Genomic DNA, 7201 nt, shown 5'->3' with positions numbered 1-7201 from the left:
GGAAGACGAGGCGAGAGAGAGAACAGAGAACCCACCCGGCCACGCAAAAGTCTCCTTTTTCTGACCTCTTTCATTCAAGTAGTGCGAACGCGGCCACGCCCCCTGCCATGCCCTGTCCACGCCGCGCGCCTGCTCCTTGTCAAATCCCTGCCTCGCTCCTCCCGCCCACTCTCCAGCGCCGCCCGTCGCCACATTAAACTGCAACTGCTCCGCCGTCGCCAAGGCCATTACATCGTCGTCCAAGTAGCCGCCGCCCGCCGGGCGTCCCGATATAGTCGTATAGATGGGGAGCGGGAGCGGACCAGTCGTGTGGAGAGAGATAGCGTCGTCGCCTCCGCCGGGATTCGGCCGGCCGACGGAGGGAGTGCGCGGAACAGCCTCGGGGAGCGAGAGGCCGTCACCGGCCCCGGGATTCGGCGCCGCGAGGCCGTCATCGACGCAGTCCGGAGGTTCGCTCGCCCCCCTTCACTCTGCCTCTCGCTTCCGTACGGCGAACGTCCCGTCTCTTGCTTCCGGCCGGCAAACGACGCGGCGCGCGCCGTCGGGCTCGCCTGTCTTACTCCGATCAAACGGGCCTGCGTCTTTTTCCTCTCCGTCAGTTCCTCCAAACCCTTATTGCACGAGTCGCCGCCGCAGCGCCAAGTACGGATTCTGTTTTCAAGTGGTCCAATCGTCCGGTGTGACCTACTGACTATATTTTCCAATTCTTAGGATGCCCATATGGTGATAAGGTCTTCTCAATCTTTTGTTTTACATAATGTACAGTTTCTTTTTTTCAAATTTCGATTCGATGCGTCAAAGACTTACGGCAACTCCAGCGCGGCTCACCAAATCGACCGCAAATCTCTAAATCCATGCTGCATGGTGTTGGGGCATGGTGGAACTATCGTTTTCAAAAATATTACTATGTTATTATGCAGTTCATCCGGACAGACATCTGCTTGAAATTATTATGATAAGACAAGCCATGTTCAGTAGTTGTTTTCAGCTTCATTCAGCTCACCACTTTGATGCTTGTAGGTACCAAGTCTGCTGCTCGTACCGATATGTTGCTCGAAGCAGGAATGGAAGCTGGCAGTGATAATCTTGAGGTTCAACGGCATGTTGGGGTACTTTGTGCATTCCTTTCTTCTTTGAAACATATATGTTCATTTTTTGATGTAGTTCTTTGCCCCAATCCTGACGGATTCGTGTATTACTTATGCATATAAGTAGAGCACAGTTTCATGCTAGTGACTGCTACATTCTTACGCTATAACACCTATAGAAGTGCTGGAATAGCAACCGTATAATAGAACCAACTGTTTACTCCTTGATGAATTACATACATTGTGTATTCAACATTCTAACTGGATTACTTTTTGTTACAGAATGAAAGTGCATCCCCCGCGAAAGGCACAAAGAGGAAATTTGTTGTTGATGCAACCGAAGGTGCATCACCAGGTGTTAATGCAAGTAACACTGGGCAGCACCAGCATTCCCGCAGAAAAGGTAAGGGTCCTGGGAAACATGCAAAGCTGGAAGACAACAAAGGTGCTACTAGGTTGGGGAGAGATCAGACACCAATCGGCGTATTTGAAGATGAATGCGTTTTCTGCCATTCATTTAGAACCAGTGAGCCGGTAATATGCTGCATATCATTTACACATATCTGTAAAAAATGTCTGTTGAAGTCTTCTTATTTGTACTGGCAATAAAAATGTTCACTTTTCCTATGTCAGTTCCATGGTCCGATGGTACTGTATCACAATAGAAGGATTGTGCCCAGTGACGAGGGGAACCCTACCAACGCCATCTATGTCCACGAGAAATGCATGGTTTGGTAAGTTTCTTTATACGGCATGGTTAACCCTTCATATTTAATTTATTTAGAATCATCATATGCAGTGTTCATCCATCCTTTTAATTCTTTACCCATGTTTCTGAAGGGCCCCAAAAGTGGAATCCAATGGTGATACTTTTAAGAATGTGGAGAGTGAAATCAATCGTTCTAAAAGATTGAGATGCAGAAGATGCAAACTCCGGGGAGCAGCGCTTGGTTGTTATGACAACTCCTGCAGAAAAAGTTATCATGTCCCATGTGCAATGATGATACCAGAATGCCGCTGGGATCCTGTAAGCTTTTGAGCATAGCTTGTCCTTGATCCATTTATAAACACTGATGCTCTGACATGTCTAGTTTTGATTTTGAAGGAGAATCGCCGTGTTTGGTGCCCCAAGCATGCACCACCTGATGAGATGAGCTCACCAACAATGGAGAGTGACACTCTTTCGCCTGTCCTTCAAAAGTACGCGATCTTTCTTCAACCTTCATGTTACTTGATTAATCCTTCATTTTATAATTCAGTGTTGTATCTAGTCATTCCAGCCAATGTCCAGCTAAAGAAATTTCGGTCGATTGCCAAATGGAAGATGAACACATTAATCCATTACCGTGCGATGAGATGAGCTCACCAATAATTGAAAGCGACATTACTTCCGCTGTCCTTCAGAGGTATGCGATCTTTCTTCAACCTTCTTGTTTCTTGATTAATCCTTCATTTTATAACTCGGTGTTTTATCTAGTCATTCCAGCCAATGTCCAACTAAAGAAATTTCGGTCGATTGCCAAATGGAAGAGGAACACATTAATCCATTACCGGGCGATGAGATGAGCTCACCAATAATTGAAACTGACATTACTTCCGCTGTCCTTCAGAAGTATGTGATCTTTCTTCAACCTTCATGTTACTTCATTAATCCTTCATTTTATAATTCAGTGTTGTATGTATCTAGTCATTCCAGCCAATGTCCAGCTAAAGAAATTTCGGTCGATTGCCAAATGGAAGATGAACACATTAATCCATTACCAGGCGATGAGATGAGCTCACCAATAATTGAAACTGACATTACTTCTGCTGTCCTTCAGAAGTATGTGATCTTTCTTCAACCTTCATGTTACTTGATTAATCCTTCATTTTATAATTCAGTGTTGTATCTAGTCATTCCAGCCAATGTCCAGCTAAAGAAATTTCCGGCGATTGCCAAGTTGAAAATGAACACATTAATCCACTCGCCACATCAATTTCTTCTTTGCCTGGACAAGTGCCTGGGTATGCATTCTTTCTTCACCCGCCTTGGAGATGGTTCCATTCGTCTGATTAATCATCAATCTTTCATTTTGTAGTTGATTTGTTGTATTTTTTTGTTCCAGCCAATATTTAGTTAAAGGAGGAACATCTGTCCTTGATAGAAGGGAAGATCTGCAAGTAGATCAGCTGAACACCTCGAGTTCTTCCTTGCCTCAGGGGTATGCGTGGCGGAAGTTACTGATCAGATGTTCAATCACTATTGATTAATATTCTTCTATAATTTGCACTGTATTTCATCATTACAGCCAATGTTTGGACAGAGGAAGAATTTCTGCTAATCACCGGAGAGAAGAAAAGCTAGTAAACCAGTCTAGCACCCCTGTGGATCAATGGGTTTTGCTCGGTATATCTTTAAGTGCATCAGAAAAGGTAGCATTAGACTATACTTGCAAACAATACTGTCCTTTTAGAGCATTTGGATATATCTGAACAATACTCTCATTTAGAGCTTTTGGATATATCTGAACAATACTCTCCTTTAAGAGCATTTGGATATATCTAAACAATACTAGCAAACATGTGCGTGGACAAGTAATGCAGCAATTTTAATTTACGGTCAAATTTAATTTATATAATCTGCTGGTTTTCGAAATAAGTTCTGTTCCATACCAAGCTATGATAAAATTGTTTATGTTTGTCATGCAGGATTCCTTGAAGGAATTTGCATCCTTAACCAGTTCAACCTTGGCTGAGGAATGGAACAAAAATGTGACCCATGTAATTGTGGGCAGAAACGCCGGTGATGCATGTGGCAGATCATATGAGGTCCTGATGGCGATACTCTCTGGGAAATGGGTTGTCACAGCCGGATGTTAGTATTAATCCATCTTACATCTCCCTTGTTTTGTATTGTTGACGATTATTGTACTACCTCCAAACTCATGCTGCATACTGCTTAATGTAATAAGCTGCTGGTCTATTTGCACTTCCATTTATCTGTGGCGATCTAAAACTTATCCTAGCTCGGCAGAGAATATCATTTCTCCTTGCACTGAAAGAGTTCACGTCATATTCATGTCTTAGGGATTGTGGATTGCTTGGTGGAACCGATTCCAGATCTAAAAACTTGCTTGGAAAAGCCGATCCCAGGCCCGGAAATTTCTTACGAGGTGAATTTCTGTGATGGTTCGTGCACATCAGGTTATGGACCAACGAAAGGAAGAGCTACAGCTGCTGAACAGGTATGTAAACATGTCTGGCAATAAATTATATTATCTACGAATTCAATATAGAGAAAAACATATGTAGTGAAAACTAATCGCAGTTTGCCTTATGCATCAGTTCAGGGGATTGGTTTACAATCTTTTTGTCAAAAGGTTTGGGAATCGGTTTACATTTTTTAAAAAACCAAGTATAAATATGTACTTAAGTGTTCATACAAAGGCTGTTTGATGTCAAAGGCTTTAAGTGCATCTTTAGAGAAATTTAGGTGTTCCATGGTCACTATGTTCCAAGAGCTTTTCTTTTATAAGGTGGGGTGCTAAACAGATTTTCATATGTTTTTTTTATGAAAACAGCAGCGCTGCTTTCTAGTATTAATTAAGGTAGAATAAATTATACATAGAGTACAGAGGGAGCATTTGAGAAATCGAGGAAGCTGGAAACATCCTTTGCAGTGTTGTTTTACAAATTCTCTTTTGAAGTGTCATTTCCCTGAATGCGATGTTTTGGAATGCATGTCAATAGTCATGGATCTTATGAATGCATTTCAGCTATTATATGTAATGAAAGCAACATTTTGTTGCCTTTCTACAGCCAAATGATGAGAACATGATGTTTGCAGGCACCAAAACTGTTCTCGGGATTGCATTTCTGCCTCAGCACCTACATAGACCCTGAAGACAGAGAAACCATCCGAAGACTCGTAGCAGCTGGTGAAGGGCAAGTACTGGAGGGAATCAGCCCAGACCGGTTGCATGAGAATCTGAACAGGAATCCAGCGGAGGTGTACTTCATCTACGACAGCGGCCCTCCAAGGAAGATCACTTCGGATTTCGATCTTATCCTTGCCAAGGAGATTCAGGAGAGCATCGAGTACGCGAAATCGGGAGCGCAGGTGATCAGCCACAGGAGGCTGCTCCACGCTATCCTGTGCTACAATGCGCGGATCCTGGACCGGAGGCCTCACCAAGATATGTGAGTGAAGGGTGCGCTTCAGGCAGTGGCTTTTCGCTCGCGTTACGAGAGTTTTTTGGGTTCAGCCCCCCACATGAGCTACGAGGGGGGCTGTCGAAAGTTGACGAATCACACACTCTACTCACCCGTTAGGCTATAGGGTGGTGTTTGTTGTTGTTTCGGTGCTGGATTGCTCGTTTACCAGATTTTTAGTACTTGCGCCAGACGGTAGTTTCGCGGTACGGAAGGCGCTTGTTGTGAAATGGTTTAACCTTTTTGGCGGTGACTGAAACCTCTGTTGGGTAGCATCATATGTTTGGAATTGGATTGTCAACTCTGAAGAAGTTCTCAACTGTTCCCCTTTTGTTCCTTGCATCTTTCTTTCGTTCGTCAAATTTACAATTTAGAACTATTGAAGTAGCTTTGCTGTCACACTTCATAGTATTTGCATATTAGCTAGACATCAAAATGCCCTCACATAGTACGTGTCAAGGACCGGCCAACAGAGTAACACTACAACGGGGCTGTAGCCCTGCAATTGAGTTGGCTCAACAAAAGTCAGAGGCCAAGCTCAAACAGGTTGTTCAGAAGAGTTTACATTGCATTTTCCATTCAACCGACTCACCGTGCATGTGCTGGACGCAAACATACCCGCTTTTGATTAGGCATATATACACATACACGCATGTGCTTTTGATTAGGCATATATCTTGCTGTCTTGTGACCTGCCAGCAGGCATAAGCGATGACAGATGAACATTCCACGACTTTGCTCGAGCTCAACCCCAACTGACATGCACATGTAATGCCGACTAGCAAACCGCACTACTACTCAGAGAAAAACATTAATTTGTAAAGAAGAGAGAAGATGAACTAACTCGATGATCCAAGAAAACATACACTTAAGCCCTGTTCGGAGTCCCTCCACTCCGCTGCTCCACTCCGGGAGCAGCGTGGAGCTGCAGTTAAACAGTACGAAGCTGCAGTCCATCCACTCTGCAGCTCCTCGTATTTTGAGGAGCTGGTGGGTTGCCGAACACTGCCTTATATTGGGGCCTACTTTAGTTAAGTTGACTTGAAAAAAATATTCAGGTTAGTGGATTTTTTAGCCGTCGGAACTAAATCGGATGGCTGAGGTGCCTCTTCTACCTTCCGGGGTCCTCTCTTTTCTTTGATGTATCTTCCAGCGCCACGGCCAGCGATACTCCTGCACACACCTCTACATGAAAAACAATATAAGCCGAGTACTCAAACAACTTGGCGAAAGGCCAAATCCTCCTCGGCAAAGACGATGCCGAGTGTTACACTCGGCAAAGTCAACTCGGCTTACCCACGATCGGTTTACACTGCTTTAAGCCGAGTGGCCAACAGATAATGCTCGTCTTACATTGAAACACAAGGCAAACAATATCTTTTCCTGTGGTGCCACTGCCGTGATGCCGTTGTCCCCAACCATTCTTCTAAACAACCCCGCCTCATCTTCTTCTTTGATGCCGTCGGCCCCACCTCACACCCGAACCGCCAAGCCTTCAACTCCCCTCCATCGGTGACGCTGCTATCGCATCCTCCTTGGCTTCAGGTCGCTCCTGTTTGAGGCCTCACCGGCGCCATGCTCATCGCTGACGCTCGGTGTGGTGCCCCTTTTCCATCTCGGGACCGTGCCTCCTCTTCTCCCCCAAATTAGGCCCGACTACATGAGCATGGCCAATGACCCCATGGTGAACCAACACGTGGTGACCCCCAACGCTCTCGATAACCCGTACTACAAGAATGTCCTCGCGCACAAGGTGATGTTCTCGTCAAGGCGAAATCAAGAGGACGGTTGTCAACCACTGGTCCATCCATGAATAGTCACGCTGTCGTGTTAATTTGTTTGTGCGCTTTACATTTTGCACTGTCTCAGGTCACCTACTTGTGATTTTCGTTCAAATTTTATGCATATAATTAGTTATTTCC

At 44.7% G+C, this 7201-nt stretch overlaps 1 pseudogene; it reads left to right on the top strand.

Moving 5' to 3' along the window:
* LOC123182397 (uncharacterized) lies at positions 1–5611 on the top strand (annotated as a pseudogene).
* Positions 5612–7201: the final 1590 nt, after the last annotated feature.

This window comes from Triticum aestivum, chromosome 1D (genome assembly GCF_018294505.1).
Source record: "Triticum aestivum cultivar Chinese Spring chromosome 1D, IWGSC CS RefSeq v2.1, whole genome shotgun sequence".
Lineage (NCBI taxonomy): Eukaryota > Viridiplantae > Streptophyta > Magnoliopsida > Poales > Poaceae > Triticum > Triticum aestivum.
Note: the sequence above shows the minus strand (reverse complement) of the source record. Positions and strands in the feature narration are given on the sequence as shown.